General features: G+C 39.6%; 1 non-coding gene and 1 pseudogene across 1 annotated transcript; both read left to right on the top strand.

Annotated features, from left to right (window-relative positions):
• Positions 1-4728: 4728 nt before the first annotated feature.
• Positions 4729-4892, top strand: LOC119468415. The gene has a single exon (XR_005197089.1). It is a non-coding gene; the product is annotated as a U1 spliceosomal RNA (small nuclear RNA).
• A 5032-nt stretch (positions 4893-9924) lies between these two features.
• Positions 9925-11142, top strand: LOC108290172 (annotated as a pseudogene).
• Positions 11143-11862: the final 720 nt, after the last annotated feature.

The raw sequence follows: 11862 nt of genomic DNA, 5'->3' as shown, positions 1-11862 counted from the left end.
GTATATTTTATAATGTCCAAGATATTTATTTAGGTGAAGGATTAGTTGGTTAAAAAAAAAAAAAAACAGTGAAAATGTTCAGGAGACAAACAGGGAAGGGAGCTAATGAATCCTCAGCAGAATCTCAATATATACCATTTCAACGGAATCAAATTGATGAGGAAATTTTTAGCAGTCTCTAAGTAAGATACAATACATCATTTTCTTTAGTCCTGGCATTGTTCCTATTAATCTTACTTTACAGATAAATAAATCAGGGCTTCAAAAAGGTTAAGTAATTTGCAGAGCTACCAATCCAAATCAGTCCATTAGGATGTCATACCCTCTTCTACCTTGGACTAGAACAGGTAGGAATGTCTAAATGCTCAATACTGCTACTACCCCAAGTCCTCTCAGTTTATAATTTTTCTTCTTCTTATTGCTGCTGCACAAGTTAATCAGTTCATATTTTTGGGCTCTATGTCCTGAAATGGAGAGGGATTCAGTAAGAGATGCTAAATGCCAGTGTGTCCACACAATCATATGCTAGGAGAATTTGCCATTCCTATTTTGAAATGTAGGTTTTATTATTTAGGTTTGGTATGGTCAATAGATTGGGAGGCAATTGCCATTCAGAGGATAGGCGCTCACAATAACCAACAGGAGGGACACGCAACTTCATATAGGGCCACATGAAGGAAACACTGGAGTAGGTCAGGATATGGAGAAAAAAGAGAGAAAGCATGGATTTGTAGTCTTTATTGTTGTTTTTGTGGCAAAGAGTGGGAGAGGCAGGGCAAGAAAGCTGAGCAGGCTTAGAATTGGATAGCTTGAATAATTTCGGCAAACTCTGGGCTACAGGGGTGATCCCTAGTTGTCCAGAACCTAGCCCTGGGGAGGGGAATAGTGTCACAGACTGCAGGAAACTGATAAAAAGAAATGGGTAGAGTACAGTCTTGTGACTGGTTAGTTTACTTATTAAAAAATTCTTGAAAGCGAATTGTTTGCTATTGTTGAGAATTAGGTAACTCTTGAGGAGGCATTTCTTTCCCTGGTCTACAAGGCCCCAGGATGTCAAAGTATTATAAAATAAAGAAAAAAAATTAAAACATGATTAATACAATCCCCTACTCTGTTTTTGGAACAACTATAATGTATTTCTACTGTGGAAAGTTAATAAATACATCAATAACTCTACATGTTCCAAACTCTGTCTCTCTAGTTTTGAAAAATGTGAGCACACAAGATTCAGCCTTGCATCCCCGAGGCCTAATACCATGAGATACATGGTAACTGCTTGATAATTGTCTGATGAAATTTCTCAGGAAATTCCTTCTGCAGTTTCCAATTTTTAAAACTTTAACAATTACTTATTGAGTTCCTAATATATATCATATTAACTGAGCATTTCATGGCCCCTTAAGTATGGCCATATATTATGTTGACTTCCCAGACATAATATATAAACAAAATACAAGCAGAAAATTGAAATTATCAAATACTGTTGCACTCACATTGCTGATTTTAAAAATTGAGATTTGGAAGAATTAAAAATTATGTTTGGCTACTTTTTTGGAAGGGAATGGGGGCCTCATTGTATTGCTGAGGCTGACTTTGAACTCCTGGACTTAAATGATCCTCCTATTTCAGTTTCCAAAGTAGCTGGGACTAGAGGTGTACACCATCACACCCAGCTACTTTTAACTTCTAACCTAACTTAATTTTTTCTGGCTTTTCTGCTACATGTTTATTTTACATAAGTTGCTGTCTAATTAGAAATGTATTATCCTGTGATTAGAAATCAATTCTTGGAGTAATGCTGCAGACTGTCTTGGAACAGCTATTTGGACCAAAAATCAAATCTGCCTGCCTAAGAAAAAACCTAGGAAAAGAACAGATTCCCATATACCACACTTACAGCAGCAGACAGGTGATCACTCCCATATGTAATTCAAGCAATGTAAAACGTAGTGAGGAGTCCACTAATTCAATGGGGAGATAGAGAATTAATTAAAACACATCTTTTATTGTCCAGAATTTGGGTAATAATGGTTCAATGCACTGTGATCAATGCTCTTCTATAATATTTTGCACCTTCCTTTCTAGCAGAGCCATCTAATTAGAGGAGCCATTTAATTCTGTGTTTCACCTGAAGCTTTGATTGTCAATAAACGCTCTGCTATCCCATGAAATAACAAGTGCCATTATTATTATTATTTACTTCCTAGATTCTGGGTATACACAGACCAGTACATTTATGGCCTACTCTGGATAGTGCTTTTATATTACTTTTACATTTGTTACTGATGGCAAGTCAATCTTTATATAAAAAATATGAAGAAAGACATATGAGGAGTATCATTAATGACAATTTTGAAGAATCCATTTACAGAAAAGAAGTTCAAAAGTCTCATCTAATTGCAAAGATCAAAGTAGGTCAATTTTGCAGGCCACATCATGCCAGCAAGCCTCCCACTCAGACAAAACTTAATTTCAAAATTTGAAATTTCTTTTTCAAGTGTACCAGATAAGATGGCTTTTTCTTCTTTTTAAAAGCTTGATTTTTGGAGGTTGGTCCAAAATGGCTTACTAGAGGCAGTTGGTGTGTAGCCATCTCAGAAGAGGAAACAGAATGGTGACTAAATGCAAGCTATTCAAGGTGATCATCTGAGATCACGTCAAGACTTACCAAGAAAGCATGGCACCCACAGAGAACAGAAAGGACTGAAGCTGGGCAGCCACCCACCCAGCACTAGTGTGCATCCAGGAAAACTCCCTACCATGGGGAAAGGTGAGTGAAAGAGAGTCTCCTGGGTACTCACACTTCCAACAGGGACCTTTGTAAACTTGGGCATGGCAGAATCCCCCTAACTTCAGCCCTGGGCCTCTAGACCAACACAGACATCTGCTGGGAGTGTTTGCAGAGGCACTGCTCAAGCCCACATAGAGTCCCACAGGTCCTGGATCCCTGAGCAGCCCAGTTCAGTGCCATAATCCTGGTAGAGGCTGCAGCCATAGTGTGGTCAGAAGGCTCTACTCCTCCTCCACAGGCAAAGCTCCCCTCAGGCTTCCAGGACAGCAACTCCGCCCCAGCCTGAACTCTTCAGACAGCCTCAGCTTGGGCTTCCAGTGCAGGGGCCTTGCCCCCACCTGAACACTGTGGTGGGTCTTGGTCCTGCTTTCATCAGGGGAAAACCCCAAGTAGTAACAGAATATGCTTGGCACCTTTGCGTGCCTGCAGCTGTGAAGTTCAGCATTGTTTGGTTGGCAGGGAAGTGCAAGTATGCCATGTGCCCAATAGCTACCAGTCTCCGTTGCCCCAGGTAAGGGGTCCTGCCCACTCCAGTGAAAGGCTCACAGCACAGCTCTCTTGTCCCTGCTGAACAGTTCACCTATGGCCCAGAGTCCTTCTGAAAACCCAGCCCTCACATGCTTGTAATATTCCCTCGGGCTCTTGCCACCTAAGCATTCCACCTGCCCTGCCTAAGAGTTTGCCTGGTGACCTAGGGACAAGCCCACTCCATCACAGCCAGCACCTGAATTCTGGGCTACCCTGACCCCAGTCCTGCCCCTTAGGACATGCTGTCCAGTGGGCCATCTAGGGGTTTGGGAGCTGGGGAACTACCTACCCTGTTCCAATTCTTCTGGCAACTTACCACTTCCCCCAGGGCCTAAGTCAGGCTGATTCAACCAGCTGACAACACCATGACCAACACCCACTCACATGGGCCCCAAAGTGGCACCAGCACAACAAATACGTACATGCACAAGCCCAAAGGTGGTATCTCCTGTTTACAGGAAGCAGCAGTACTGCCAAGTCAGAGAACAGGTGAGCCTTAAAGCTACCTGTATCAGTTTGAGTGACAAGGTTATGACCTGAAACTCTTTCCATGGAGAGTTGCAAAACAAGTGTTCCCCCATGGCTCTCAACCACATTGCAGCCTGCAAATAGACTAGAGTGTGCATCTGAACTAGGAGTCATGAGCCCTGGAACAGGGGTGTGATAAGGAAACAAATCACATTTCTGCCTATTTAGGAGGAAGAGCCAGTACAGTCCCCTCACCTCACTGCAGAGACCTCCAGACACTTCACCAGGGACTCCTCCCAGCCACCCCTATCAGTGCTGGTGCCTGCACTCATCACCAGCATATTCGTGGGCAAGCAGGGCCTCCAGCTGTGCTTGGCGGTTTCCCACCAACCGTGCAAAAGAGGACTGGATAGCCCACTGTAGAGCCCCTGGGTGATTTCAGAAAATTATGTATGTAATTATTAATTTTGCTCCTTTATTAGCAAGTTTTTTTCCCCCGTAGCTTTTTTGAAATTTTCTCTTTATATGATTTAACTTGAATATAATACAGGTAGGCTTAAAGGTTTTGGTCTTTAACTTGGTTATTGTTTTCTGAGCTTCCGTGATCTGTTTGTTATTTAGATTTCATATACTTGTTATTAATCTTGGGAAAGTCATTCTGGCTTCAAAGATATATATATATATTTTCTGTTTTTACATCTCTTTCTTCTCTCTCAATCTTTCCACTGTTCATGTGTTACACCTTTTAAATTTTCCTACAGTCTTTAGATACTCCATTCTATTTTTTGTCCTTTTTTCATCTTTGTTGTTTAGAGTGAGAAATTTCTATTGAGTTCTTTAAGCTTATTAATTCTTTTTGTTGTGGTGGACTCCAGTCTGTTGCTGAGTCTATCAAATGCATTTTGTTTCTGTTATTTACTTTTTAAAAATTTCCATTTTCAATACTTACCTGGCAGCGGAGATACCATGATCACGAAGGTGGTTTTCCCAGGGCGAGGCTTATCCATTGCACTCCGGATGTGCTGACCCCTGCGATTTCCCCAAATGTAGGAAACTCGACTGCATAATTTGTGGTAGTGGGGGACTGCGTTCGTACTTTCCCCTGTTAAAAAACAAAAAAAAATTCCATTTTCTTTTCAATGATAGAGTTTTCACTTTTCTGCTAAATCACAATTTGTTTCTGCACATTTGCAAACATTTTTCATTACAGTCTTTATTGTATTAATTATAGTCATTCTAAATTTTTAGTATATTAATCCCAACATTGCTATTATTATATGAGTCTAGTTCTGAGGCTTGTCTTTCAAACTGCGTTTTTTTCTCCTTTAGTGTGCCTTGTAACTTTGTGTTGCAAACCAGATGTGGTGTACTGTGTAAAGAGAGCTAAAGTAAATAGACCTTACAAGCAAAGCCTTATGTTATATCTGACCAGAGGTTAAGCTGTTTTTAGTGATTCTTATTGTCAGAGGCGTGAACAAAAAGTGACGGAGGCAGGTCTCAATCATTAGAGTTTTATTTAACCAAGATTAAGAATGCACATGGGAAATAATTCAAGTTGCAGGAGCATTTTTGACCTATGCTTTTCCCAAAAGGAGTATTGGCAACTTTTGTGTTTAAAGAGGAAAAGGTATGCAGGAGCAGAAAAAAGGAGGTGAAGTGTGGGTAGTGAGACAGATAGTTGCATTCTTATGAGACTCTGGTGAGCCTCCGTAAGTCTACACTTTACATGTGAAAAGGGGAGTAGAGGAAAAAGTCAATTATGCATTATCTCATGCTCAGTAAATTTGCATTTTACATAAGATAAAGTAAACAAGTGAAAAGAGGAAATAGAGAAAATGAGGTTGTGATACAGGGTTGTAAAATTACAGATATCCATTTGGGAACAAAAGGAAATCGCCATTGCTAACTCAGTTTCCAAGCTCAACTTTCCCTTTGGCATAGTGAGTTTGGGGTCCTGAGATTCTATTATCTTTCATATTTCCCCCTATCCAAAATCCTTGGAAGACAGCGTCATAGAAAAAAATGAGTCTGTGGTTATTGTTTCATTTATTCCCTTGTTGATGATGATTTATTACTTGAAGGTTAGTTCTCACATATTTAGGAAAGCTCATTACTAAGAATTTGTAAAGTCTTGTGTCCAATAGAGAAAAATGGCAACAAAAAAGAAAGGAAAAGAAGAAGAAGGGAAAAATCAAGGCCAAATTATATTATAGCAACAAACAGAAAGTCATCCTGGAAACTGATTCAGGCTATACCACCACCTTCTCAATCCAAGCAGTTATTTAGGCAATCATTATTTTAACTTTTTCAGTTGTACATTGACTCTGTTGTATGTCTGAAGCAGTCTACACATTAGTTTCTTTTAGTCTTAGAAACATTTTCAAATTTCAGCAGCAACCTTACAGAGTTTTCTGGACTGTAGTTTTAATCAGGTGTTCAAAGGAGTTTTTTTAGGAATCCATACATTAGTAGGCAGTTACGAAAGTGTTGAATATCTCTATCTATCTATCTATCTATCTATCTATCTATCTATCTATCCATCCATCCATCCATCCATCCATCCAACCATCCAAGCAGCGGGGTAGTTAGCTATAATTTTACAATTTTTTTTATGTCTAGGTCCCCCATTACTATAAAAGACAAATCATAGTGGGACCAATTTATCGGCAAAATAAGTTTAAAAAGATTTACACTTGGCCAATTATTTACATGAAGTGCTGCAGAAATAATTATTGGCCATTTAGGCTCTTTTAATTTGGCTTTGCTGGAAATTTCTTAAATAATGAATTTCAGGTTAGACTTGTTAAATGCGTCTTCAGGTTAGACAAGCCTATGACTTTTCTGTACCTGCAAATTTCTATGAATTGGGGAAATTTCTCCCATCTCAAGATACCAAAAACACCTGTGTTTCCTGGGCCTGTCAAAAAATGACATTTCTATTTATAACAGGTCAGAAACTTGTAAAGGAATCACATAGAAAAGGTAACAGGCCAGTCTTTCTAAGGGTATTTTACTGTCTCTCTAAAGTCAACCTCCGCCCCTCAAAGCAGTCTAGTCATATATGAAAACATGCCATTCCAGACAAAACCTTGGTAAAGTAACCAGTGTCTCCAACTGTGTCCTGCTAACAAAAGAAAAAAGATTCTTATTGAACATATGCAAATAACTATATTGTTGTAAAATAAGAAAACTTACAAATAGTTTCCCAAATCTGGAGAAATCAGGTACAAAGAAATATGCTTTAACTTTTGCTTACAAATATACATATACTTTTTCAATTTGTGCTAACCTATAAATAGCTCAACAGGAAAAGTTTCTTAATTCTGGAAACACAAAAAGAATCAGCAATGTTTCAAACCAAAAAGCAAACAACAACAACAACAACAACAACAACAAAACACCTTTCTGTTATCTACTAGTTTAGTCCCATGCAGTTAACGCCTGTATTGCATGATATTGGACCAGCAGGCCTCATGAACACATCAGATCTCCACTGAGAGTCCTGGAAGTTTTCTTAGTCCAGTGGCATAAGGCCTTTAACATTATCAGAAACCTGAATTCAAGAGCATCAGAGTGCTTTTCATGAACTTTCCTAAAGAAGCTTTTGGACTGTAGCTGACCACAAACTGATTTTTTTAGAAAAATCAAATGACAAAAATATTAGAACAGCTGTTGTTAAAGACACAATTAACAAGGAAATTTGGTTATTGCTATGGCATACAGCAATTATAATAATAATAGTAATTATTATTGATAACATTAAGACATCAGAATTATAGAAATCTCATACAATTTGGAACACATTAATGACATATTTATATAAACTATAACTCAAAGAAAGTTAAACATCATTTCATATTTGATAAAGCCTCCTGTGTAATTTTAATACACCACATAAGCCAACTATGTCTCTCTTGAATTTTAGGGATCCTAACATCCAAAGCTAAAGACTGAATTTAGAATATGATTTTGCAATATTTGTCAAATATCAACGATTTAAAACACTTGATGTTACAAAATAGGATCAGAGACCACTGTAAAGTAACTCATTTAGCCATTTAGCCAAAGTGATAGTTCAAAGATTTTCAAGAGCAAAAACCTTTATTCTTTAATAGAGAGGAGACTTCATTTTCCAAAAAATGAGACCTAATAAAAACAGCTTGATGCCAACTGAGTCTGTCTCTCTCTCTCCCCTCTTTCTTTGCAGTTTACTCAAAGGTAAACAAAAGTATTTCACTATCTTTTAATACTACATGAAAATCTTTTTCAAAAGAGAAAACCAAATGTTACCTTTGCATTAGTGTATTATTAACACTGAAGCTAATTTTAATAAAATTTTATATTTCTTTAAATATACCTAGTCTCAATCAGTGTGATCATAGGTAAGATTTCCATAAGCCTTTCATAAGTTTTTATATTTTTTTATTGAAGAACAGATCAATTTTACAGGAAAATCTTGTTATTCTGACACAGGGGCACAGACTCCAGCCCTATATAAGTGTGATTTTGACATTAATGTTCAGTTTATAGAAAAACTAAATAATCCCGTTGAAACTGTAGCCAACTTGATGGCACTCCTTTCACAAGATTAGTCTTTCATAAACTAAGAACTTCTTTCACAGGATTAGTTTTTCGTACACCTTCTACAACTTGCTTAAGCCTTCAGTTTTGTTCTATCACTTTAGGACAAAATTTACTTTCTTTTCCAACTTTCTGCAGCTGTTTAGTTTCAGCCATTATATCTTATTAGTTAAATTTGCAATTCTTAAACTCTCTAAACTAGGCAAAATTGCTTTCTTTTTAAGAGAAACCACATTCCTATGCCTTTTTATAACTTTTACAAAAAACCCCAAAACACGTTGTACGTTTTGTGTACACAATGCATATAGAATTTTCCCTACATCTAGTAGTTTTAATTACATGTATTAATGGTAGTGTTAACTCTTAGTGGCCTTTATTTTTAGTGAAAAACTGAAAAGGTAAATAAATAATTTTAGTTATGTGTTAGTTATAGAGACCAAGGCAAACAATGCTGGAAGCTAGGTCTTGCCATGGCCCCCAAAGGCTCAAATCTAAAAACATAAGTTTATAGACAAGTTAAGCAAGTAGAAACATAGACAAAAAATATCTTATGGATTATAAAATTTTTATTTGCTAGTCTTCAAATAGTTTGTCTCCCACATTTTAGACTGCCCATCTCTTGATTACCTGTTGCATTGCCCTAAATAATTGTTAAGTAGGCAACTTTAAAATGGCACCATTAGAAAATGGTAGTCATGTATATTGCCCAGAGGATGGTAGACACTGGCTTGTGTGGCTCCCACAGACCTGTATCCCCTTGTGCTCTACTTTGTGTGTGATAACCGACTCTCACAGGTGGCCAATATATTCGCCAAAGCTACAAGAGCTACACAGCAGGATGCCAATGCCTCTTCCCTCTTGGATGTCTATAGCTTCTGTCTAAAGCCTGCTAAGGCCCCAAAGCAAAAGTTACAGGCAAATAAATGGACCAGTGACTAAGAAAGCTAAGAAGAGACTTCATCCAGTGACAGTAGTGAGGACAGCAGCAAGGAGGGGAAGAAGCTCAAGGTCCTCCAGGTAAGAAGGCTGTGAGCAAGTTTGCCTCAGTGTTCTGGAAAGACTATGGCCAAAGCACCAGAGAGCAGCAGCCGTGAAGAATCCAGTGATGAGGAGGAGGAGGACAAAAAGAAAAAGTATCCAGAAGGGAGTCAAGCCCCAAGCCAAGGCAGCCAACGCTCCCCTTAAGAAGGCTAAGAGCTGTGATTCTGATTTTGACTCATGCTCTGAGGATGAGGCACCAAAGAACCACAAACCAAAGACAACATCTGTAGCAGCTAAAGCTCAGGCTAAAGCTAAAGAATCAGAGCTCTAGAAGCACCTAAAGTCGTCAATGGTGAAGCAGCGAGCGATAACAGCAGCGCAGCAGCAGCAGTGTTGACTAAAAGGAGGAGAGGGCAGCAGCCATCCCCAAGAAGACTGTACCTTAAAGGCAAGTTGTGGCCAAGATTCCAGTGAAATCAGCTGCCAGCCCTCCAAAAGAGTACCAGCACTGAGGACCCCTCCAGTGAGGAGTAAGAGGAGTAGGAAGAAAAGAATCATGAAAAAAAAAAAAAAAAAAACCCAGGTCTCTAAAGTTCAGTTTTCCCATGCATGCTCCCCCATCAAAGAAGTCCTTGGGAACCCAGCCTCCCAAGAAAACTGTCGAGAAAAAACAGCCTTCCAAAAGCAGCGATGAGTCCGTTTCAAATTCAGAGGGAGAGGAGAAACTCTGGCTAAGGCAGTCATCTCTAAAGCAACTACTAAACAACTTCCAGCAAAGAAAGCAGCAAGGAGATCTTCAGACAGCTCAGACTCCAACAGCTCTGACGATGATGAAGCTCCTTCCAAGCCAGACAGTACCAGCAAGAATTCCTCAAATAAGCCAGCTGCCACTACCAAATCACGTGCAGTGAAGCCAGCGGCAACCCTCAAACAACCAGTAAGCAGTGGCCAGAAGCCTCTGATGAGAAAGGCTGACAATGGCTCCAGTGAGGAAGAGAGCAGTTCCAGTGAGGAGGAGAAGACAAAGACGACTGTGGCAACTCCTAAGCCCAAGGCGACTGACCAAGTAGCTCCATATCTGCCTGCCAAGCAGACTCCTGAGGGTGGTAAGGACAGCAGCTTTGATTCATACAGCTCCACCAGAGAGGAGGAGAAAGAGAAGTCATCTAAACCCCCAGTTAAAAAGAAGTTGAGGAAGGCAGCAGGAGGCACAGTCCCTTCCAAGCCAGCCTCCACAAACAAAGGAAAGGCCGAGAGCAGCAGCAATTCTTCCTCTGATAACTCCAGTGAGGAGGAGGAAAAGAAACCCAAAGGCAAGGGCTCTCCAAGACCACAAGCCCCCAGGACCAGTGGCACCTCTGCTCTGACTGCCCAGAATGGAAAAGCACCTAAGAACAGCGAGGAGGAGGAAGAAGAAAAGAAAAACGCAGCAGTGGCACTTTCTAAGCTGAGTTCAGGAAAGAAGTGGATGCAGAATGAGGCTGCCAAGGAGGCAGAGACTTCTCAAACCAAGAAGATAAAACTTCAGACACCTAACATTTCCAAAAAGGAAGAAAGGAGGAAAAAGGGTATGATCCCCATCCTGAAGGGTCATGGAGGAGGAAATTGAGGTGGCAGACAACGCCTTTGATGCCAACAACTGAGGTGCAGCTGGAGACAGGGAAACCAGCCAATCAAGTTTTGAAGTTCACCAAAGCAAATCTTTCTGGCATGAGAAAAGCAAGAAGTAGGGCAGCTACTGGGCAAGCTCGATCTCTGTCCAGGTCAACTCTTTTAAGCTTGACAGCAAGTGACTTGGGATATCTTTGCTGAAGCGGGGTGATGATCTGAGACCACTCACTTTCTCCAGTGGACCAGGGAGCCCTCAGCTCGACAGGCAAGTGTCTTGATGAGGACGGAAGTTGAGAGTAGGTCCTATGACTTTACAGTGTAAAGTCCTCTGTGGTCCTTTTCCATATTCCTAGTTTTCTATACTTGTTTTTGAGTGTTAAGCATCAAGGACAAGATGAGGGGAATGTTACTTTCAACAAAAAATTATTTTCATTGTCTCCTTCTTCTTGTTCCATGGAAGTCCGCATACTGGGAAATTTGAATATTTTATACTAAATCATTTCCTTTTGATTTTTGTTGTGATTTTTAAAGGTGGATTCCCACAGATAAAATCGTAGTTGCAGCCCAAGACATAGTGGTCACATGTATGACTTTTTACAATTGGAAGAAAATTCTGCCTTTGTGAGTGCACAAGTCCACATTTCATCCCTCCTTCCCTCAAAACCCTAGTGGGGGGCATTAAAGAAGGTTAATGTATATGTAATGTATCTTAAACATGCACTGTGTATTTTAACCTCATTATTGGGTCTGAGATTGAAGAAATTCTTAGTTATTTTGAAATACACATTATTATTGACTATAGTCATCTAGCTGTGTAGCAGATCTCAAAACTTATTCCTATTGTCTATCTGAAATTTTGTACCCTTTAACCAGCAACTCACTATTTCCTCTTTCCCACCCTA

The sequence above is a fragment of the Cebus imitator genome, unplaced genomic scaffold (assembly GCF_001604975.1).
Source record: "Cebus imitator isolate Cc_AM_T3 unplaced genomic scaffold, Cebus_imitator-1.0 Scaffold426, whole genome shotgun sequence".
Classification (NCBI taxonomy): Eukaryota; Metazoa; Chordata; class Mammalia; order Primates; family Cebidae; genus Cebus; species Cebus imitator.
The sequence above is the reverse complement of the archived record's forward strand: the minus strand, read 5'-3'. Positions and strand labels throughout refer to the sequence as shown.